General features: G+C 51.8%; 48 non-coding genes and 20 pseudogenes across 48 annotated transcripts; all 68 read left to right on the top strand.

Annotated features, from left to right (window-relative positions):
* Nucleotides 1-53: 53 nt before the first annotated feature.
* LOC131097697 (5S ribosomal RNA) lies at nucleotides 54-172 on the top strand. Its single transcript, XR_009116592.1, has one exon. It is a non-coding gene; the product is annotated as a 5S ribosomal RNA (ribosomal RNA).
* Nucleotides 173-284: 112 nt separating this feature from the next.
* On the top strand, nucleotides 285-393 carry LOC131141092 (5S ribosomal RNA; annotated as a pseudogene).
* A 112-nt stretch (nucleotides 394-505) lies between these two features.
* On the top strand, nucleotides 506-624 carry LOC131099388 (5S ribosomal RNA). The gene has a single exon (XR_009118222.1). It is a non-coding gene; the product is annotated as a 5S ribosomal RNA (ribosomal RNA).
* Nucleotides 625-736: 112 nt separating this feature from the next.
* Nucleotides 737-855, top strand: LOC131143005 (5S ribosomal RNA). The gene has a single exon (XR_009133062.1). It is a non-coding gene; the product is annotated as a 5S ribosomal RNA (ribosomal RNA).
* Nucleotides 856-967: 112 nt separating this feature from the next.
* Nucleotides 968-1,076, top strand: LOC131142122 (5S ribosomal RNA; annotated as a pseudogene).
* A 112-nt stretch (nucleotides 1,077-1,188) lies between these two features.
* Nucleotides 1,189-1,307, top strand: LOC131097630 (5S ribosomal RNA). The gene has a single exon (XR_009116527.1). It is a non-coding gene; the product is annotated as a 5S ribosomal RNA (ribosomal RNA).
* Nucleotides 1,308-1,419: 112 nt separating this feature from the next.
* Nucleotides 1,420-1,528, top strand: LOC131142021 (5S ribosomal RNA; annotated as a pseudogene).
* Nucleotides 1,529-1,640: 112 nt separating this feature from the next.
* Nucleotides 1,641-1,759, top strand: LOC131099460 (5S ribosomal RNA). The gene has a single exon (XR_009118293.1). It is a non-coding gene; the product is annotated as a 5S ribosomal RNA (ribosomal RNA).
* Nucleotides 1,760-1,871: 112 nt separating this feature from the next.
* On the top strand, nucleotides 1,872-1,990 carry LOC131100088 (5S ribosomal RNA). The gene has a single exon (XR_009118855.1). It is a non-coding gene; the product is annotated as a 5S ribosomal RNA (ribosomal RNA).
* A 112-nt stretch (nucleotides 1,991-2,102) lies between these two features.
* On the top strand, nucleotides 2,103-2,211 carry LOC131100418 (5S ribosomal RNA; annotated as a pseudogene).
* Nucleotides 2,212-2,323: 112 nt separating this feature from the next.
* On the top strand, nucleotides 2,324-2,442 carry LOC131098412 (5S ribosomal RNA). The gene has a single exon (XR_009117286.1). It is a non-coding gene; the product is annotated as a 5S ribosomal RNA (ribosomal RNA).
* A 113-nt stretch (nucleotides 2,443-2,555) lies between these two features.
* On the top strand, nucleotides 2,556-2,674 carry LOC131143339 (5S ribosomal RNA). Its single transcript, XR_009133390.1, has one exon. It is a non-coding gene; the product is annotated as a 5S ribosomal RNA (ribosomal RNA).
* Nucleotides 2,675-2,786: 112 nt separating this feature from the next.
* Nucleotides 2,787-2,895, top strand: LOC131142359 (5S ribosomal RNA; annotated as a pseudogene).
* A 112-nt stretch (nucleotides 2,896-3,007) lies between these two features.
* LOC131099293 (5S ribosomal RNA) lies at nucleotides 3,008-3,126 on the top strand. The gene has a single exon (XR_009118128.1). It is a non-coding gene; the product is annotated as a 5S ribosomal RNA (ribosomal RNA).
* Nucleotides 3,127-3,238: 112 nt separating this feature from the next.
* On the top strand, nucleotides 3,239-3,357 carry LOC131097696 (5S ribosomal RNA). Its single transcript, XR_009116591.1, has one exon. It is a non-coding gene; the product is annotated as a 5S ribosomal RNA (ribosomal RNA).
* Nucleotides 3,358-3,469: 112 nt separating this feature from the next.
* On the top strand, nucleotides 3,470-3,578 carry LOC131142019 (5S ribosomal RNA; annotated as a pseudogene).
* A 112-nt stretch (nucleotides 3,579-3,690) lies between these two features.
* On the top strand, nucleotides 3,691-3,809 carry LOC131099459 (5S ribosomal RNA). The gene has a single exon (XR_009118292.1). It is a non-coding gene; the product is annotated as a 5S ribosomal RNA (ribosomal RNA).
* Nucleotides 3,810-3,921: 112 nt separating this feature from the next.
* LOC131142725 (5S ribosomal RNA) lies at nucleotides 3,922-4,040 on the top strand. Its single transcript, XR_009132793.1, has one exon. It is a non-coding gene; the product is annotated as a 5S ribosomal RNA (ribosomal RNA).
* Nucleotides 4,041-4,152: 112 nt separating this feature from the next.
* LOC131142910 (5S ribosomal RNA) lies at nucleotides 4,153-4,271 on the top strand. Its single transcript, XR_009132971.1, has one exon. It is a non-coding gene; the product is annotated as a 5S ribosomal RNA (ribosomal RNA).
* A 112-nt stretch (nucleotides 4,272-4,383) lies between these two features.
* LOC131100417 (5S ribosomal RNA) lies at nucleotides 4,384-4,492 on the top strand (annotated as a pseudogene).
* Nucleotides 4,493-4,604: 112 nt separating this feature from the next.
* Nucleotides 4,605-4,723, top strand: LOC131099989 (5S ribosomal RNA). The gene has a single exon (XR_009118760.1). It is a non-coding gene; the product is annotated as a 5S ribosomal RNA (ribosomal RNA).
* A 113-nt stretch (nucleotides 4,724-4,836) lies between these two features.
* LOC131099765 (5S ribosomal RNA) lies at nucleotides 4,837-4,965 on the top strand (annotated as a pseudogene).
* A 112-nt stretch (nucleotides 4,966-5,077) lies between these two features.
* On the top strand, nucleotides 5,078-5,196 carry LOC131142724 (5S ribosomal RNA). Its single transcript, XR_009132792.1, has one exon. It is a non-coding gene; the product is annotated as a 5S ribosomal RNA (ribosomal RNA).
* Nucleotides 5,197-5,308: 112 nt separating this feature from the next.
* On the top strand, nucleotides 5,309-5,427 carry LOC131142636 (5S ribosomal RNA). The gene has a single exon (XR_009132708.1). It is a non-coding gene; the product is annotated as a 5S ribosomal RNA (ribosomal RNA).
* Nucleotides 5,428-5,539: 112 nt separating this feature from the next.
* LOC131099105 (5S ribosomal RNA) lies at nucleotides 5,540-5,658 on the top strand. The gene has a single exon (XR_009117943.1). It is a non-coding gene; the product is annotated as a 5S ribosomal RNA (ribosomal RNA).
* A 112-nt stretch (nucleotides 5,659-5,770) lies between these two features.
* Nucleotides 5,771-5,889, top strand: LOC131099542 (5S ribosomal RNA). The gene has a single exon (XR_009118368.1). It is a non-coding gene; the product is annotated as a 5S ribosomal RNA (ribosomal RNA).
* A 112-nt stretch (nucleotides 5,890-6,001) lies between these two features.
* Nucleotides 6,002-6,120, top strand: LOC131098541 (5S ribosomal RNA). The gene has a single exon (XR_009117409.1). It is a non-coding gene; the product is annotated as a 5S ribosomal RNA (ribosomal RNA).
* Nucleotides 6,121-6,232: 112 nt separating this feature from the next.
* Nucleotides 6,233-6,341, top strand: LOC131141186 (5S ribosomal RNA; annotated as a pseudogene).
* Nucleotides 6,342-6,453: 112 nt separating this feature from the next.
* On the top strand, nucleotides 6,454-6,572 carry LOC131099292 (5S ribosomal RNA). Its single transcript, XR_009118127.1, has one exon. It is a non-coding gene; the product is annotated as a 5S ribosomal RNA (ribosomal RNA).
* Nucleotides 6,573-6,684: 112 nt separating this feature from the next.
* On the top strand, nucleotides 6,685-6,803 carry LOC131097695 (5S ribosomal RNA). Its single transcript, XR_009116590.1, has one exon. It is a non-coding gene; the product is annotated as a 5S ribosomal RNA (ribosomal RNA).
* A 112-nt stretch (nucleotides 6,804-6,915) lies between these two features.
* On the top strand, nucleotides 6,916-7,024 carry LOC131141091 (5S ribosomal RNA; annotated as a pseudogene).
* Nucleotides 7,025-7,136: 112 nt separating this feature from the next.
* Nucleotides 7,137-7,255, top strand: LOC131097407 (5S ribosomal RNA). The gene has a single exon (XR_009116314.1). It is a non-coding gene; the product is annotated as a 5S ribosomal RNA (ribosomal RNA).
* A 112-nt stretch (nucleotides 7,256-7,367) lies between these two features.
* On the top strand, nucleotides 7,368-7,476 carry LOC131100906 (5S ribosomal RNA; annotated as a pseudogene).
* A 112-nt stretch (nucleotides 7,477-7,588) lies between these two features.
* LOC131099988 (5S ribosomal RNA) lies at nucleotides 7,589-7,707 on the top strand. Its single transcript, XR_009118759.1, has one exon. It is a non-coding gene; the product is annotated as a 5S ribosomal RNA (ribosomal RNA).
* Nucleotides 7,708-7,820: 113 nt separating this feature from the next.
* On the top strand, nucleotides 7,821-7,949 carry LOC131099713 (5S ribosomal RNA; annotated as a pseudogene).
* Nucleotides 7,950-8,061: 112 nt separating this feature from the next.
* On the top strand, nucleotides 8,062-8,180 carry LOC131097510 (5S ribosomal RNA). Its single transcript, XR_009116412.1, has one exon. It is a non-coding gene; the product is annotated as a 5S ribosomal RNA (ribosomal RNA).
* Nucleotides 8,181-8,292: 112 nt separating this feature from the next.
* Nucleotides 8,293-8,411, top strand: LOC131142723 (5S ribosomal RNA). The gene has a single exon (XR_009132791.1). It is a non-coding gene; the product is annotated as a 5S ribosomal RNA (ribosomal RNA).
* Nucleotides 8,412-8,523: 112 nt separating this feature from the next.
* On the top strand, nucleotides 8,524-8,642 carry LOC131143067 (5S ribosomal RNA). Its single transcript, XR_009133121.1, has one exon. It is a non-coding gene; the product is annotated as a 5S ribosomal RNA (ribosomal RNA).
* Nucleotides 8,643-8,754: 112 nt separating this feature from the next.
* Nucleotides 8,755-8,873, top strand: LOC131099104 (5S ribosomal RNA). The gene has a single exon (XR_009117942.1). It is a non-coding gene; the product is annotated as a 5S ribosomal RNA (ribosomal RNA).
* A 112-nt stretch (nucleotides 8,874-8,985) lies between these two features.
* Nucleotides 8,986-9,104, top strand: LOC131099541 (5S ribosomal RNA). Its single transcript, XR_009118367.1, has one exon. It is a non-coding gene; the product is annotated as a 5S ribosomal RNA (ribosomal RNA).
* A 112-nt stretch (nucleotides 9,105-9,216) lies between these two features.
* On the top strand, nucleotides 9,217-9,335 carry LOC131098540 (5S ribosomal RNA). Its single transcript, XR_009117408.1, has one exon. It is a non-coding gene; the product is annotated as a 5S ribosomal RNA (ribosomal RNA).
* Nucleotides 9,336-9,447: 112 nt separating this feature from the next.
* Nucleotides 9,448-9,556, top strand: LOC131141185 (5S ribosomal RNA; annotated as a pseudogene).
* Nucleotides 9,557-9,668: 112 nt separating this feature from the next.
* Nucleotides 9,669-9,787, top strand: LOC131099290 (5S ribosomal RNA). The gene has a single exon (XR_009118125.1). It is a non-coding gene; the product is annotated as a 5S ribosomal RNA (ribosomal RNA).
* Nucleotides 9,788-9,899: 112 nt separating this feature from the next.
* LOC131097694 (5S ribosomal RNA) lies at nucleotides 9,900-10,018 on the top strand. Its single transcript, XR_009116589.1, has one exon. It is a non-coding gene; the product is annotated as a 5S ribosomal RNA (ribosomal RNA).
* Nucleotides 10,019-10,130: 112 nt separating this feature from the next.
* LOC131141090 (5S ribosomal RNA) lies at nucleotides 10,131-10,239 on the top strand (annotated as a pseudogene).
* Nucleotides 10,240-10,351: 112 nt separating this feature from the next.
* Nucleotides 10,352-10,470, top strand: LOC131099387 (5S ribosomal RNA). The gene has a single exon (XR_009118221.1). It is a non-coding gene; the product is annotated as a 5S ribosomal RNA (ribosomal RNA).
* A 112-nt stretch (nucleotides 10,471-10,582) lies between these two features.
* LOC131143004 (5S ribosomal RNA) lies at nucleotides 10,583-10,701 on the top strand. The gene has a single exon (XR_009133061.1). It is a non-coding gene; the product is annotated as a 5S ribosomal RNA (ribosomal RNA).
* A 112-nt stretch (nucleotides 10,702-10,813) lies between these two features.
* LOC131142121 (5S ribosomal RNA) lies at nucleotides 10,814-10,922 on the top strand (annotated as a pseudogene).
* A 112-nt stretch (nucleotides 10,923-11,034) lies between these two features.
* On the top strand, nucleotides 11,035-11,153 carry LOC131099511 (5S ribosomal RNA). The gene has a single exon (XR_009118339.1). It is a non-coding gene; the product is annotated as a 5S ribosomal RNA (ribosomal RNA).
* A 112-nt stretch (nucleotides 11,154-11,265) lies between these two features.
* LOC131142018 (5S ribosomal RNA) lies at nucleotides 11,266-11,374 on the top strand (annotated as a pseudogene).
* A 112-nt stretch (nucleotides 11,375-11,486) lies between these two features.
* Nucleotides 11,487-11,605, top strand: LOC131097183 (5S ribosomal RNA). Its single transcript, XR_009116095.1, has one exon. It is a non-coding gene; the product is annotated as a 5S ribosomal RNA (ribosomal RNA).
* Nucleotides 11,606-11,717: 112 nt separating this feature from the next.
* LOC131100087 (5S ribosomal RNA) lies at nucleotides 11,718-11,836 on the top strand. Its single transcript, XR_009118854.1, has one exon. It is a non-coding gene; the product is annotated as a 5S ribosomal RNA (ribosomal RNA).
* A 112-nt stretch (nucleotides 11,837-11,948) lies between these two features.
* On the top strand, nucleotides 11,949-12,057 carry LOC131100416 (5S ribosomal RNA; annotated as a pseudogene).
* Nucleotides 12,058-12,169: 112 nt separating this feature from the next.
* Nucleotides 12,170-12,288, top strand: LOC131098410 (5S ribosomal RNA). The gene has a single exon (XR_009117284.1). It is a non-coding gene; the product is annotated as a 5S ribosomal RNA (ribosomal RNA).
* Nucleotides 12,289-12,401: 113 nt separating this feature from the next.
* Nucleotides 12,402-12,520, top strand: LOC131143338 (5S ribosomal RNA). The gene has a single exon (XR_009133389.1). It is a non-coding gene; the product is annotated as a 5S ribosomal RNA (ribosomal RNA).
* A 112-nt stretch (nucleotides 12,521-12,632) lies between these two features.
* LOC131142357 (5S ribosomal RNA) lies at nucleotides 12,633-12,741 on the top strand (annotated as a pseudogene).
* Nucleotides 12,742-12,853: 112 nt separating this feature from the next.
* On the top strand, nucleotides 12,854-12,972 carry LOC131097693 (5S ribosomal RNA). The gene has a single exon (XR_009116588.1). It is a non-coding gene; the product is annotated as a 5S ribosomal RNA (ribosomal RNA).
* A 112-nt stretch (nucleotides 12,973-13,084) lies between these two features.
* LOC131141089 (5S ribosomal RNA) lies at nucleotides 13,085-13,193 on the top strand (annotated as a pseudogene).
* A 112-nt stretch (nucleotides 13,194-13,305) lies between these two features.
* Nucleotides 13,306-13,424, top strand: LOC131097406 (5S ribosomal RNA). Its single transcript, XR_009116313.1, has one exon. It is a non-coding gene; the product is annotated as a 5S ribosomal RNA (ribosomal RNA).
* Nucleotides 13,425-13,536: 112 nt separating this feature from the next.
* Nucleotides 13,537-13,655, top strand: LOC131143336 (5S ribosomal RNA). The gene has a single exon (XR_009133387.1). It is a non-coding gene; the product is annotated as a 5S ribosomal RNA (ribosomal RNA).
* A 112-nt stretch (nucleotides 13,656-13,767) lies between these two features.
* On the top strand, nucleotides 13,768-13,876 carry LOC131141243 (5S ribosomal RNA; annotated as a pseudogene).
* A 112-nt stretch (nucleotides 13,877-13,988) lies between these two features.
* LOC131142898 (5S ribosomal RNA) lies at nucleotides 13,989-14,107 on the top strand. The gene has a single exon (XR_009132960.1). It is a non-coding gene; the product is annotated as a 5S ribosomal RNA (ribosomal RNA).
* A 112-nt stretch (nucleotides 14,108-14,219) lies between these two features.
* On the top strand, nucleotides 14,220-14,338 carry LOC131140989 (5S ribosomal RNA). The gene has a single exon (XR_009132485.1). It is a non-coding gene; the product is annotated as a 5S ribosomal RNA (ribosomal RNA).
* A 112-nt stretch (nucleotides 14,339-14,450) lies between these two features.
* Nucleotides 14,451-14,569, top strand: LOC131097509 (5S ribosomal RNA). Its single transcript, XR_009116411.1, has one exon. It is a non-coding gene; the product is annotated as a 5S ribosomal RNA (ribosomal RNA).
* Nucleotides 14,570-14,681: 112 nt separating this feature from the next.
* Nucleotides 14,682-14,800, top strand: LOC131142722 (5S ribosomal RNA). Its single transcript, XR_009132790.1, has one exon. It is a non-coding gene; the product is annotated as a 5S ribosomal RNA (ribosomal RNA).
* Nucleotides 14,801-14,912: 112 nt separating this feature from the next.
* Nucleotides 14,913-15,031, top strand: LOC131142635 (5S ribosomal RNA). The gene has a single exon (XR_009132707.1). It is a non-coding gene; the product is annotated as a 5S ribosomal RNA (ribosomal RNA).
* A 112-nt stretch (nucleotides 15,032-15,143) lies between these two features.
* On the top strand, nucleotides 15,144-15,262 carry LOC131098451 (5S ribosomal RNA). Its single transcript, XR_009117324.1, has one exon. It is a non-coding gene; the product is annotated as a 5S ribosomal RNA (ribosomal RNA).
* A 112-nt stretch (nucleotides 15,263-15,374) lies between these two features.
* On the top strand, nucleotides 15,375-15,493 carry LOC131100517 (5S ribosomal RNA). The gene has a single exon (XR_009119100.1). It is a non-coding gene; the product is annotated as a 5S ribosomal RNA (ribosomal RNA).
* The last annotated feature ends 5 nt before the right edge of the window (nucleotides 15,494-15,498 follow it).

The following is a 15,498-nucleotide window of genomic DNA, read 5'->3' as shown; positions in this document are numbered from 1 at the left end:
GTCTAGTTTGGCCTGCGTCGCCTTCAAATAGGATCTTTTCAGTTGATCTGGCAGCTTACGGTCATACTACCCTGAAAACGCCCGATCTCGTCCGATCTCGTAAGCTAAACAGGGGTGGGCCTGGTTAGTACTTGGATGGGAGACCGCCTGGGAATACCAGGTGCTGTAAGCCTTTTATGGTTTCTGCTCATGCCTGACAGCAGAGGGCGCTGTTTGACACTTTTTGCTGGAGTCTAGTTTGGCCTGCGTCGCCTTCAAATAGGATCTTTTCAGTTGACCTGGCAGCTTACGGCCATACTACCCTGAAAACGCCCGATCTCGGAAGCTAAGCAGGGGCGGGCCTGGTTAGTACTTGGATGGGAGACCGCCTGGGAATACCAGGTGCTATAAGCTTTTTATGGTTTCTGCTCTTGCCTGACAGCAAAGGGCGCTGTTTGACACTTTTTGCCAGAGTCTAGTTTGGCCTGCGTCACCTTCAAATAGGATCTTTTCAGTTGACCTGGCAGCTTACGGCCATACTACCCTGAAAACGCCCGATCTCGTCTGATCTCGGAAACTAAGCAGGGGCGGGCCTGGTTAGTACTTGGATGGGAGACCGCCTGGGAATACCAGGTCCTGTAAGCTTTTTATGGTTTCTGCTCTTGCCTGACAGCAGAGGGCGCTGTTTGACACTTTTTGCTGGAGTCTAGTTTGGCCTGCGTCACCTTCAAATAGGATCTTTTCAGGTGACCTGGCAGCTTACGGCCATACTACCCTTAAAACGCCTGATCTCGTCCGATCTCGGAAGCTAAGCAGGGGAGGGCCTGGTTAGTACTTGGATGGGAGACCGCCTGGGAATACCAGGTGCTGTAAGCTTTTTATGGTTTCTGCTCTTGCCTGACAGCAGAGGGCGCTGTTTGACACTTTTTGCTGGAGTCTAGTTTGGCCTGCGTCACCTTCAAATAGGATCTTTTCAGTTCACCTGGCAGCTTACGGCCATACTACCCTGAAATCGCCCGATCTCGGAAGCTAAGCAGGGGCGGGCCTGGGTAGTACTTGGATGGGAGACAGCCTGGGAATACCAGGTGCTGTAAGCTTTTTATGGTTTCTGCTCTTGCCTGACAGCAAAGGGCGCTGTTTGACACTTTTTGCCAGAGTCTAGTTTGGCCTGCGTCGCCTTCAAATAGGATCTTTTCAGTTGATCTTGCAGCTTACGGCCATACTATCCTGAAAAAGCCCGATCTCGTCCGATCTCGGAAGCTAAGCAGGGGCGGGCCTGGTTAGTACTTGGATGGGAGACCGCCTGGGAATACCAGGTGCTGTAAGCCTTTTATGGTTTCTGCTCATGCCTGACAGCAGAGGGCGCTGTTTGACACTTTTTGCTGGAGTCTAGTTTGGCCTGCGTCGCCTTCAAATAGGATCTTTTCAGTTGACCTGGCAGCTTACGGCCAAACTACCCTGAAAACGCCCGATCTCGGACGCTAAGCAGGGGCGGGCCTGGTTAGTACTTGGATGGGAGACCGTCTGGGAATACCAGGTGCTGTAAGCTTTTTATGGTTTCTGCTCTTGCCTGACAGCAAAGGGCGCTGTTTGACACTTTTTGCCAGCGTCTAGTTTGGCCTGCGTCACCTTCAAATAGGATCTTTTCAGTTGACCTGGCAGCTTACGGCCATACTACCCTGAAAACGCCCGCTCTCGTCAGATCTCGGAAGCTAAGCAGGGGCGGGCCTGGTTAGTACTTGGATGGGAGACCGCCTGGGAATACCAGGTGCTGAAAGCTTTTTATGGTTTCTGCTCTTGCCTGACAGCAGAGGGCGCTGTTTGACACTTTTTGCTGGAGTCTAGTTTGGCCTGCGTCACCTTCAAATAGGATCTTTTCAGTTGACCTGGCAGCTTACGGACATACTACCCTTAAAACGCCTGATCTCGTCCGATCTCGGAAGGTAAGCAGGGGCTGGCCTGGTTAGTACTTGGATGGGAGACCGCCTGGGAATACCAGGTGCTGTAAGCTTTTTATGGTTTCTGCTCTTGCCTGACAGCAGAGGGCGCTGTTTGACACTTTTTGCTGGAGTCTAGTTTGGCCTGCGTCACCTTCAAATAGGATCTTTTCATTTCACCTGGCAGCTTACGGCCATACTACCCTGAAAACGCCCGATCTCGGAAGCTAAGCAGGGGCGGGCCTGGTTAGTACTTGGATGGGAGACCGCCTGGGAATACCAGGTGCTGTAAGCTTTTTATGGTTTCTGCTCTTGCCTGACAGCAAAGGGCGCTGTTTGACACTTTTTGCCAGAGTCTAGTTTGGCCTGCGTCACCTTCAAATAGGATCTTTTCAGTTGACCTGGCAGCTTACGGCCATACTACCCTGAAAACGCCAGATCTCGTCCGATCTTGGAAGCTAAGCAGGGGCGGGCCTGGTTAGTACTTGGATGGGAGACCGCCTGGGAATACCAGGTGCTGTAAGCTTTTTTATGGTTTCTGCTCTTGCCTGACAGCAGAGGGCGCTGTTTGACACTTTTTGCTGGAGTCTAGTTTGGCCTGCGTCACCTTCAAATAGGATCTTTTCAGTTGACCTGGCAGCTTACGGCCATACTACCCTTAAAACGCCTGATCTCGTCCGATCTCGGAAGCTAAGCAGGGGCGGGCCTGGTTAGTACTTGGATGGGAGACCGCCTGGGAATACCAGGTGCTGTAAGCTTTTGATGGTTTCTGCTCTTGCCTGACAGCAAAGGGCGCTGTTTGACACTTTTTGCCAGAGTCTAGTTTGGCCTGCGTCGCCTTCAAATAGGATCTTTTCAGTTGATCTTGCAGCTTACGGCCATACTATCCTGAAAAAGCCCGATCTCGGAAGCTAAGCAGGGGCGGGCCTGGTTAGTACTTGGATGGGAGACCGCCTGGGAATACCAGGTGCTGTAAGATTTATATGGTTTCTGCTCTTGCCTGACAGCAAAGGGCGCTGTTTGACACTTTTTGCCAGAGTCTAGTTTGGCCTGCGTCGCCTTCAAATAGGATCTTTTCAGTTGATCTGGCAGCTTACGGCCATACTATCCTGAAAAAGCCCGATCTCGTCCGATCTCGGAAGCTAAGCAGGGGCGGGCCTGGTTAGTACTTGGATGGGAGACCGCCTGGAAATACCAGGTGCTGTAAGCTTTATATGGTTTCTGCTCTTGCCTGACAGCAGAGGGCGCTGTTTGACACTTTTTGCTGGAGTCTAGTTTGGCCTGCGTCGCCTTCAAATAGGATCTTTTCAGTTGATCTGGCAGCTTACGGTCATACTACCCTGAAAACGCCCGATCTCGTCCGATCTCGTAAGCTAAACAGGGGTGGGCCTGGTTAGTACTTGGATGGGAGACCGCCTGGGAATACCAGGTGCTGTAAGCCTTTTATGGTTTCTGCTCATGCCTGACAGCAGAGGGCGCTGTTTGACACTTTTTGCTGGAGTCTAGTTTGGCCTGCGTCGCCTTCAAATAGGATCTTTTCAGTTGACCTGGCAGCTTACGGCCAAACTACCCTGAAAACGCCCGATCTCGGACGCTAAGCAGGGGCGGGCCTGGTTAGTACTTGGATGGGAGACCGTCTGGGAATACCAGGTGCTGTAAGCTTTTTATGGTTTCTGCTCTTGCCTGACAGCAAAGGGCGCTGTTTGACACTTTTTGCCAGCGTCTAGTTTGGCCTGCGTCACCTTCAAATAGGATCTTTTCAGTTGACCTGGCAGCTTACGGCCATACTACCCTGAAAACGCCCGCTCTCGTCAGATCTCGGAAGCTAAGCAGGGGCGGGCCTGGTTAGTACTTGGATGGGAGACCGCCTGGGAATACCAGGTGCTGAAAGCTTTTTATGGTTTCTGCTCTTGCCTGACAGCAGAGGGCGCTGTTTGACACTTTTTGCTGGAGTCTAGTTTGGCCTGCGTCGCCTTCAAATAAGATTTTTTCAGTTGCCCTTAAAGCTTACGGCCATACTACCCTGAAAACGCCCGATCTCGTCCGATCTCGGAAGCAAAGCAGGGGCGGGCCTGGTTAGTACTTGGATGGGAGACCGCCTGGGAATACCAGGTGCTGTAAGCTTTTTATGGTTTCTGCTCTTGCCTGACAGCAGAGGGCGCTGTTTGACACTTTTTGCTGGAGTCTAGTTTGGCCTGCGTCGCCTTCAAATAAGATTTTTTCAGTTGCCCTTTAAGCTTACGGCCATACTACCCTGAAAACGCCCGATCTCGTCCGATCTCGGAAGCTAAGCAGGGGCGGGCCTGGTTAGTACTTGGATGGGAGACCGCCTGGGAATACCAGGTGCTGTAAGCTTTTTATGGTTTCTGCTCTTGCCTGACAGCAGAGGGCGCTGTTTGACACTTTTTGCTGGAGTCTAGTTTGGCCTGCGTCACCTTCAAATAGGATCTTTTCAGTTCACCTGGCAGCTTACGGCCATACTACCCTGAAAACGCCCGATCTCGGAAGCTAAGCAGGGGCGGGCCTGGTTAGTACTTGGATGGGAGACCGCCTGGGAATACCAGGTGCTGTAAGCTTTTTATGGTTTCTGCTCTTGCCTGACAGCAAAGGGCCCTGTTTGACACTTTTTGCCAGAGTCTAGTTTGGCCTGCGTCACCTTCAAATAGGATCTTTTCAGTTGACCTGGCAGCTTACGGCCATACTACCCTGAAAACGCCAGATCTCGTCCGATCTTGGAAGCTGAGCAGGGGCGGGCCTGGTTAGTACTTGGATGGGAGACCGCCTGGGAATACCAGGTGCTGTAAGCTTTTTTATGGTTTCTGCTCTTGCCTGACAGCAGAGGGCGCTGTTTCACACTTTTTGCTGGAGTCCAGTTTGGCCTGCGTCACCTTCAAATAGGATCTTTTCAGTTGACCTGGCAGTTTACAGCCATACTACCCTGAAAACGCCCGATCTCGTCCAATCTCGTCCGATCTCGGAAGCTAAGCAGGGGCGGGCCTGGTTAGTACTTGGATGGGAGACCGCCTGGGAATACCAGGTGCTGTAAGCTTTTTATGGTTTCTGCTCTTGCCTGACAGCAGAGGGCGCTGTTTGACACTTTTTGCTGGAGTCTAGTTTGGCCTGCGTCGCCTTCAAATAAGATTTTTTCAGTTGCCCTTAAAGCTTACGGCCATACTACCCTGAAAACGCCCGATCTCGTCCGATCTCGGAAGCAAAGCAGGGGCGGGCCTGGTTAGTACTTGGATGGGAGACCGCCTGGGAATACCAGGTGCTGTAAGCTTTTTATGGTTTCTGCTCTTGCCTGACAGCAGAGGGCGCTGTTTGACACTTTTTGCTGGAGTCTAGTTTGGCCTGCGTCGCCTTCAAATAAGATTTTTTCAGTTGCCCTTTAAGCTTACGGCCATACTACCCTGAAAACGCCCGATCTCGTCCGATCTCGGAAGCTAAGCAGGGGCTGGCCTGGTTAGTACTTGGATGGGAGACCGCCTGGGAATACCAGGTGCTGTAAGCTTTTTATGGTTTCTGCTCTTGCCTGACAGCAGAGGGCGCTGTTTGACACTTTTTGCTGGAGTTTAGTTTGGCCTGCGTCGCCTTCAAATAGGATCTTTTCAGTTGCCTTGGCAGCTTACAGCCATACTACCCTGAAAACGCCCGATCTCATCCGATCTCGGAAGCTAAGCAGGGGCGGGCCTGGTTAGTACTTGGATGGGAAACCGCCTAGGAATACCAGGTGCTCTAAGCTTTTTATGGTTTCTGCTTTTGCCTGAAAGCAGAGGGCGCTGTTTGACACTTTTTGTTGGAGTCTAGTTTGGCCTGCGTCGCCTTCAAATAGGATCTTTTCAGTTGCCCTGGCAGCTTACGGCCATACTACCCTGAAAACGCCCGATATCGTCCGATCTCGGAAGCTAAGCAGGGGCGGGCCTGGTTAGTACTTGGATGAGAGACCGCCTGGGAATACCAGGTGCTGTAAGCCTTTTATGGTTTCGGCTCTTGCCTGACAGCAGAGGGCGCTGTTTGACACTTTTTGCTGGAGTCTAGTTTGGCCTGCGTCGCCTTCAAATAGGATCTTTTCAGTTGATCTGGCAGCTTACGGTCATACTACCCTGAAAATGCCCGATCTCGTCCGATCTCGTAAGCTAAACAGGGGTGGGCCTGGTTAGTACTTGGATGGGAGACCGCCTGGGAATACCAGGTGCTGTAAGCCTTTTATGGTTTCTGCTCTTGCCTGACAGCAGAGGGCGCTGTTTGACACTTTTTGCTGGAGTCTAGTTTGGCCTGCGTCACCTTCAAATAGGATCTTTTCAGTTCACCTGGCAGCTTACGGCCATACTACCCTGAAAAAGCCCGATCTCGGAAGCTAAGCAGGGGCGGGCCTGGTTAGTACTTGGATGGGAGACCGCCTGGGAATACCAGGTGCTGTAAGCTTTTTATGGTTTCTGCTCTTGCCTGACAGCAAAGGGCGCTGTTTGACACTTTTTGCCAGAGTCTAGTTTGGCCTGCGTCGCCTTCAAATAGGATCTTTTCAGTTGATCTGGCAGCTTACGGCCATACTATCCTGAAAAAGCCCGATCTCGTCCGATCTCGGAAGCTAAGCAGGGGCGGGCCTGGTTAGTACTTGGATGGGAGACCGCCTGGAAATACCAGGTGCTGTAAGCTTTATATGGTTTCTGCTCTTGCCTGACAGCAGAGGGCGCTGTTTGACACTTTTTGCTGGAGTCTAGTTTGGCCTGCGTCGCCTTCAAATAGGATCTTTTCAGTTGATCTGGCAGCTTACGGTCATACTACCCTGAAAACGCCCGATCTCGTCCGATCTCGTAAGCTAAACAGGGGTGGGCCTGGTTAGTACTTGGATGGGAGACCGCCTGGGAATACCAGGTGCTGTAAGCCTTTTATGGTTTCTGCTCATGCCTGACAGCAGAGGGCGCTGTTTGACACTTTTTGCTGGAGTCTAGTTTGGCCTGCGTCGCCTTCAAATAGGATCTTTTCAGTTGACCTGGCAGCTTACGGCCATACTACCCTGAAAACGCCCGATCTCGGAAGCTAAGCAGGGGCGGGCCTGGTTAGTACTTGGATGGGAGACCGCCTGGGAATACCAGGTGCTATAAGCTTTTTATGGTTTCTGCTCTTGCCTGACAGCAAAGGGCGCTGTTTGACACTTTTTGCCAGAGTCTAGTTTGGCCTGCGTCACCTTCAAATAGGATCTTTTCAGTTGACCTGGCAGCTTACGGCCATACTACCCTGAAAACGCCCGATCTCGTCTGATCTCGGAAACTAAGCAGGGGCGGGCCTGGTTAGTACTTGGATGGGAGACCGCCTGGGAATACCAGGTGCTGTAAGCTTTTTATGGTTTCTGCTCTTGCCTGACAGCAGAGGGCGCTGTTTGACACTTTTTGCTGGAGTCTAGTTTGGCCTGCGTCACCTTCAAATAGGATCTTTTCAGTTCACCTGGCAGCTTACGGCCATACTACCCTGAAAACGCCCGATCTCGGAAGCTAAGCAGGGGCGGGCCTGGTTAGTACTTGGATGGGAGACCGCCTGGGAACACCAGGTGCTGTAAGCTTTTTATGGTTTCTGCTCTTGCCTGACAGCAAAGGGCGCTGTTTGACACTTTTTGCCAGAGTCTAGTTTGGCCTGCGTCACCTTCAAATAGGATCTTTTCAGTTGACCTGGCAGCTTACGGCCATACTACCCTGAAAACGCCAGATCTCGTCCGATCTTGGAAGCTGAGCAGGGGCGGGCCTGGTTAGTACTTGGATGGGAGACCGCCTGGGAATACCAGGTGCTGTAAGCTTTTTTATGGTTTCTGCTCTTGCCTGACAGCAGAGGGCGCTGTTTGACACTTTTTGCTGGAGTCTAGTTTGGCCTGCGTCACCTTCAAATAGGATCTTTTCAGTTGACCTGGCAGTTTACAGCCATACTACCCTGAAAACGCCCGATCTCGTCCGATCTCGTCCGATCTCGGAAGCTAAGCAGGGGCGGGCCTGGTTAGTACTTGGATGGGAGACCGCCTGGGAATACCAGGTGCTGTAAGCTTTTTATGGTTTCTGCTCTTGCCTGACAGCAGAGGGCGCTGTTTTACACTTTTTGCTGGAGTCTAGTTTGGCCTGCGTCGCCTTCAAATAAGATTTTTTCAGTTGCCCTTAAAGCTTACGGCCATACTACCCCGAAAACGCCCGATCTCGTCCGATCTCGGAAGCTAAGCAGGGGCTGGCCTGGTTAGTACTTGGATGGGAGACCGCCTGGGAATACCAGGTGCTGTAAGCTTTTTATGGTTTCTGCTCTTGCCTGACAGCAGAGGGCGCTGTTTGACACTTTTTGCTGGAGTCTAGTTTGGCCTGCGTCGCCTTCAAATAAGATTTTTTCAGTTGCCCTTAAAGCTTACGGCCATACTACCCTGAAAACGCCCGATCTCGTCCGATCTCGGAAGCAAAGCAGGGGCGGGCCTGGTTAGTACTTGGATGGGAGACCGCCTGGGAATACCAGGTGCTGTAAGCTTTTTATGGTTTCTGCTCTTGCCTGACAGCAGAGGGCGCTGTTTGACACTTTTTGCTGGAGTCTAGTTTGGCCTGCGTCGCCTTCAAATAAGATTTTTTCAGTTGCCCTTTAAGCTTACGGCCATACTACCCTGAAAACGCCCGATCTCGTCCGATCTCGGAAGCTAAGCAGGGGCTGGCCTGGTTAGTACTTGGATGGGAGACCGCCTGGGAATACCAGGTGCTGTGAGCTTTTTATGGTTTCTGCTCTTGCCTGACAGCAGAGGGCGCTGTTTGACACTTTTTGCTGGAGTTTAGTTTGGCCTGCGTCGCCTTCAAATAGGATCTTTTCAGTTGCCTTGGCAGCTTACAGCCATACTACCCTGAAAACGCCCGATCTCATCCGATCTCGGAAGCTAAGCAGGGGCGGGCCTGGTTAGTACTTGGATGGGAAACCGCCTAGGAATACCAGGTGCTCTAAGCTTTTTATGGTTTCTGCTTTTGCCTGAAAGCAGAGGGCGCTGTTTGACACTTTTTGCTGGAGTCTAGTTTGGCCTGCGTCGCCTTCAAATAGGATCTTTTCAGTTGCCCTGGCAGCTTACGGCCATACTACCCTGAAAACGCCCGATATCGTCCGATCTCGGAAGCTAAGCAGGGGCGGGCCTGGTTAGTACTTGGATGAGAGACCGCCTGGGAATACCAGGTGCTGTAAGCCTTTTATGGTTTCGGCTCTTGCCTGACAGCAGAGGGCGCTGTTTGACACTTTTTGCTGGAGTCTAGTTTGGCCTGCGTCGCCTTCAAATAGGATCTTTTCAGTTGATCTGGCAGCTTACGGTCATACTACCCTGAAAATGCCCGATCTCGTCCGATCTCGTAAGCTAAACAGGGGTGGGCCTGGTTAGTACTTGGATGGGAGACCGCCTGGGAATACCAGGTGCTGTAAGCCTTTTATGGTTTCTGCTCTTGCCTGACAGCAGAGGGCGCTGTTTGACACTTTTTGCTGGAGTCTAGTTTGGCCTGCGTCACCTTCAAATAGGATCTTTTCAGTTCACCTGGCAGCTTACGGCCATACTACCCTGAAAAAGCCCGATCTCGGAAGCTAAGCAGGGGCGGGCCTGGTTAGTACTTGGATGGGAGACCGCCTGGGAATACCAGGTGCTGTAAGCTTTTTATGGTTTCTGCTCTTGCCTGACAGCAAAGGGCGCTGTTTGACACTTTTTGCCAGAGTCTAGTTTGGCCTGCGTCGCCTTCAAATAGGATCTTTTCAGTTGATCTGGCAGCTTACGGCCATACTATCCTGAAAAAGCCCGATCTCGTCCGATCTCGGAAGCTAAGCAGGGGCGGGCCTGGTTAGTACTTGGATGGGAGACCGCCTGGAAATACCAGGTGCTGTAAGCTTTATATGGTTTCTGCTCTTGCCTGACAGCAGAGGGCGCTGTTTGACACTTTTTGCTGGAGTCTAGTTTGGCCTGCGTCGCCTTCAAATAGGATCTTTTCAGTTGATCTGGCAGCTTACGGTCATACTACCCTGAAAACGCCCGATCTCGTCCGATCTCGTAAGCTAAACAGGGGTGGGCCTGGTTAGTACTTGGATGGGAGACCGCCTGGGAATACCAGGTGCTGTAAGCCTTTTATGGTTTCTGCTCATGCCTGACAGCAGAGGGCGCTGTTTGACACTTTTTGCTGGAGTCTAGTTTGGCCTGCGTCGCCTTCAAATAGGATCTTTTCAGTTGACCTGGCAGCTTACGGCCATACTACCCTGAAAACGCCCGATCTCGGAAGCTAAGCAGGGGCGGGCCTGGTTAGTACTTGGATGGGAGACCGCCTGGGAATACCAGGTGCTATAAGCTTTTTATGGTTTCTGCTCTTGCCTGACAGCAAAGGGCGCTGTTTGACACTTTTTGCCAGAGTCTAGTTTGGCCTGCGTCACCTTCAAATAGGATCTTTTCAGTTGACCTGGCAGCTTACGGCCATACTACCCTGAAAACGCCCGATCTCGTCTGATCTCGGAAACTAAGCAGGGGCGGGCCTGGTTAGTACTTGGATGGGAGACCGCCTGGGAATACCAGGTCCTGTAAGCTTTTTATGGTTTCTGCTCTTGCCTGACAGCAGAGGGCGCTGTTTGACACTTTTTGCTGGAGTCTAGTTTGGCCTGCGTCACCTTCAAATAGGATCTTTTCAGGTGACCTGGCAGCTTACGGCCATACTACCCTTAAAACGCCTGATCTCGTCCGATCTCGGAAGCTAAGCAGGGGAGGGCCTGGTTAGTACTTGGATGGGAGACCGCCTGGGAATACCAGGTGCTGTAAGCTTTTTATGGTTTCTGCTCTTGCCTGACAGCAGAGGGCGCTGTTTGACACTTTTTGCTGGAGTCTAGTTTGGCCTGCGTCACCTTCAAATAGGATCTTTTCAGTTGACCTGGCAGCTTACGGCCATACTACCCTGAAATCGCCCGATCTCGGAAGCTAAGCAGGGGCGGGCCTGGGTAGTACTTGGATGGGAGACAGCCTGGGAATACCAGGTGCTGTAAGCTTTTTATGGTTTCTGCTCTTGCCTGACAGCAAAGGGCGCTGTTTGACACTTTTTGCCAGAGTCTAGTTTGGCCTGCGTCGCCTTCAAATAGGATCTTTTCAGTTGATCTTGCAGCTTACGGCCATACTATCCTGAAAAAGCCCGATCTCGTCCGATCTCGGAAGCTAAGCAGGGGCGGGCCTGGTTAGTACTTGGATGGGAGACCGCCTGGGAATACCATGTGCTGTAAGCCTTTTATGGTTTCTGCTCATGCCTGACAGCAGAGGGCGCTGTTTGACACTTTTTGCTGGAGTCTAGTTTGGCCTGCGTCGCCTTCAAATAGGATCTTTTCAGTTGACCTGGCAGCTTACGGCCAAACTACCCTGAAAACGCCCGATCTCGGACGCTAAGCAGGGGCGGGCCTGGTTAGTACTTGGATGGGAGACCGTCTGGGAATACCAGGTGCTGTAAGCTTTTTATGGTTTCTGCTCTTGCCTGACAGCAAAGGGCGCTGTTTGACACTTTTTGCCAGCGTCTAGTTTGGCCTGCGTCACCTTCAAATAGGATCTTTTCAGTTGACCTGGCAGCTTACGGCCATACTACCCTGAAAACGCCCGATCTCGTCAGATCTCGGAAGCTAAGCAGGGGCGGGCCTGGTTAGTACTTGGATGGGAGACCGCCTGGGAATACCAGGTGCTGAAAGCTTTTTATGGTTTCTGCTCTTGCCTGACAGCAGAGGGCGCTGTTTGACACTTTTTGCTGGAGTCTAGTTTGGCCTGCGTCACCTTCAAATAGGATCTTTTCAGTTGACCTGGCAGCTTACGGACATACTACCCTTAAAACGCCTGATCTCGTCCGATCTCGGAAGGTAAGCAGGGGCTGGCCTGGTTAGTACTTGGATGGGAGACCGCCTGGGAATACCAGGTGCTGTAAGCTTTTTATGGTTTCTGCTCTTGCCTGACAGCAGAGGGCGCTGTTTGACACTTTTTGCTGGAGTCTAGTTTGGCCTGCGTCACCTTCAAATAGGATCTTTTCATTTCACCTGGCAGCTTACGGCCATACTACCCTGAAAACGCCCGATCTCGGAAGCTAAGCAGGGGCGGGCCTGGTTAGTACTTGGATGGGAGACCGCCTGGGAATACCAGGTGCTGTAAGCTTTTTATGGTTTCTGCTCTTGCCTGACAGCAAAGGGCGCTGTTTGACACTTTTTGCCAGAGTCTAGTTTGGCCTGCGTCACCTTCAAATAGGATCTTTTCAGTTGACCTGGCAGCTTACGGCCATACTACCCTGAAAACGCCAGATCTCGTCCGATCTTGGAAGCTAAGCAGGGGCGGGCCTGGTTAGTACTTGGATGGGAGACCGCCTGGGAATACCAGGTGCTGTAAGCTTTTTTATGGTTTCTGCTCTTGCCTGACAGCAGAGGGCGCTGTTTGACACTTTTTGCTGGAGTCTAGTTTGGCCTGCGTCACCTTCAAATAGGATCTTTTCAGTTGACCTGGCAGCTTACGGCCATACTACCCTTAAAACGCCTGATCTCGTCCGATCTCGGAAGCTAAGCAGGGGCGGGCCTGGTTAGTACTTGGATGGGAGACCGCCTGGGAATACCAGGTGCTGTAAGCTTTTGATGGTTTCTGCTCTTGCCTGACAGCAAAGGGCGCTGTTTGACACTTTTTGCCAGAGTCTAGTTTGGCCTGCGTCGCCTTCAAATAGGATCTTTTCAGTTGATCTTGCAGCTTACGGCCATACTATCCTGAAAAAGCCCGATCTCGGAAGCTAAGCAGGGGCGGGCCTGGTTAGTACTTGGATGGGAGACCGCCTGGGAATACCAGGTGCTGTAAGATTTATATGGTTTCTGCTCTTGCCTGACAGCAGAGGCCGCTGTTTGACACTTTTTGCTGGAGTCTAGTTTGGCCTGCGTCGCCTTCAAATAGGATCTTTTCAGTTGATCTGGCAGCTTACGGTCATACTACCCTGAAAACGCCCGATCTCGTCCGATCTCGTAAGCTAAACAGGGGTGGGCCTGGTTAGTACTTGGATGGGAGACCGCCTGGGAATACCAGGTGCTGTAAGCCTTTTATGGTTTCTGCTCATGCCTGACAGCAGAGGGCGCTGTTTGACACTTTTTGCTGGAGTCTAGTTTGGCCTGCGTCGCCTTCAAATAGGATCTTTTCAGTTGACCTGGCAGCTTACGGCCATACTACCCTGAAAACGCCCGATCTCGGAAGCTAAGCAGGGGCGGGCCTGGTTAGTACTTGGATGGGAGACCGCCTGGGAATACCAGGTGCTATAAGCTTTTTATGGTTTCTGCTCTTGCCTGACAGCAAAGGGCGCTGTTTGACACTTTTTGCCAGAGTCTAGTTTGGCCTGCGTCACCTTCAAATAGGATCTTTTCAGTTGACCTGGCAGCTTACGGCCATACTACCCTGAAAACGCCCGATCTCGTCTGATCTCGGAAACTAAGCAGGGGCGGGCCTGGTTAGTACTTGGATGGGAGACCGCCTGGGAATACCAGGTGCTGTAAGCTTTTTATGGTTTCTGCTCTTGCCTGACAGCAGAGGGCGCTGTTTGACACTTTTTGCTGGAGTCTAGTTTGGCCTGCGTCACCTTCAAATAGGATCTTTTCAGGTGACCTGGCAGCTTACGGCCATACTACCCTTAAAACGCCTGATCTCGTCCGATCTCGGAAGCTAAGCAGGGGCGGGCCTGGTTAGTACTTGGATGGGAGACCGCCTGGGAATACCAGGTGCTGTAAGCTTTTTATGGTTTCTGCTCTTGCCTGACAGCAGAGGGCGCTGTTTGACACTTTTTGCTGGAGTCTAGTTTGGCCTGCGTCACCTTCAAATAGGATCTTTTCAGTTCACCTGGCAGCTTACGGCCATACTACCCTGAAAACGCCCGATCTCGGAAGCTAAGAAGGGGCGGGCCTGGTTAGTACTTGGATGGGAGACCGCCTGGGAATACCAGGTGCTGTAAGCTTTTTATGGTTTCTGCTCTTGCCTGACAGCAAAGGGCGCTGTTTGACAATTTTTGCCAGAGTCTAGTTTGGCCTGCGTCGCCTTCAAATAGGATCTTTTCAGTTGACCTGGCAGCTTACGGCCATACTACCCTGAAAACGCCCGATCTCGTCCGATCTCGGAAGCTAAGCAGGGGCGGGCCTGGTTAGTACTTGGATGGGAGACCGCCTGGGAATACCAGGTGCTGTAAGCTTTTTATGGTTTCTGCTCTTGCCTGACAGCAAAGGGCGCTGTTTGACACTTTTTGTCAGAGTCTAGTTTGGCCTGCGTCACCTTCAAATAGGATCTTTTCAGTTGACCTGGCAGTTTACAGCCATACTACCCTGAAAACGCCCGATCTCGTCCGATCTCGGAAGCTAAGCAGGGGCGGGCCTGGTTAGTACTTGGATGGGAGACCGCCTGGGAATACCAGGTGCTGTAAGCTTTTTATGGTTTCTGCTCTTGCCTGACAGCAGAGGGCGCTGTTTGACACTTTTTGCTGGAGTCTAGTTTGGCCTGCGTCGCCTTCAAATAAGATTTTTTCAGTTGCCCTTAAAGCTTACGGCCATACTACCCCGAAAACGCCCGATCTCGTCCGATCTCGGAAGCTAAGCAGGGGCTGGCCTGGTTAGTACTTGGATGGGAGACCGCCTGGGAATACCAGGTGCTGTAAGCTTTTTATGGTTTCTGCTCTTGCCTGACAGCAGAGGGCGCTGTTTGACACTTTTTGCTGGAGTCTAGTTTGGCCTGCGTCGCCTTCAAATAAGATTTTTTCAGTTGCCCTTAAAGCTTACGGCCATACTACCCTGAAAACGCCCGATCTCGTCCGATCTCGGAAGCAAAGCAGGGGCGGGCCTGGTTAGTACTTGGATGGGAGACCGCCTGGGAATACCAGGTGCTGTAAGCTTTTTATGGTTTCTGCTCTTGCCTGACAGCAGAGGGCGCTGTTTGACACTTTTTGCTGGAGTCTAGTTTGGCCTGCGTCGCCTTCAAATAAGATTTTTTCAGTTGCCCTTTAAGCTTACGGCCATACTACCCTGAAAACGCCCGATCTCGTCCGATCTCGGAAGCTAAGCAGGGGCTGGCCTGGTTAGTACTTGGATGGGAGACCGCCTGGGAATACCAGGTGCTGTAAGCTTTTTATGGTTTCTGCTCTTGCCTGACAGCAGAGGGCGCTGTTTGACACTTTTTGCTGGAGTTTAGTTTGGCCTGCGTCGCCTTCAAATAGGATCTTTTCAGTTGCCTTGGCAGCTTACAGCCATACTACCCTGAAAACGCCCGATCTCATCCGATCTCGGAAGCTAAGCAGGGGCGGGCCTGGTTAGTACTTGGATGGGAGACCGCCTGGGAATACCAGGTGCTGTAAGCTTTTTATGGTTTCTGCTCTTGCCTGACAGCAAAGGGCGCTGTTTGACAATTTTTGCCAGAGTCTAGTTTGGCCTGCGTCGCCTTCAAATAGGATCTTTTCAGTTGACCTGGCAGCTTATGGCCATACTACCCTGAAAACGCCCGATCTCGTCCGATCTCGGAAGCTAAGCAGGGGCGGGCCTGGTTAGTACTTGGATGGGAGACCGCCTGGGAATACCAGGTGCTGTAAGCTTTTTA

The sequence above is a fragment of the Doryrhamphus excisus genome, chromosome 13 (genome assembly GCF_030265055.1).
Source record: "Doryrhamphus excisus isolate RoL2022-K1 chromosome 13, RoL_Dexc_1.0, whole genome shotgun sequence".
Taxonomy (NCBI): domain Eukaryota; kingdom Metazoa; phylum Chordata; class Actinopteri; order Syngnathiformes; family Syngnathidae; genus Doryrhamphus; species Doryrhamphus excisus.
Note: the sequence above shows the minus strand (reverse complement) of the source record. Positions and strands in the feature narration are given on the sequence as shown.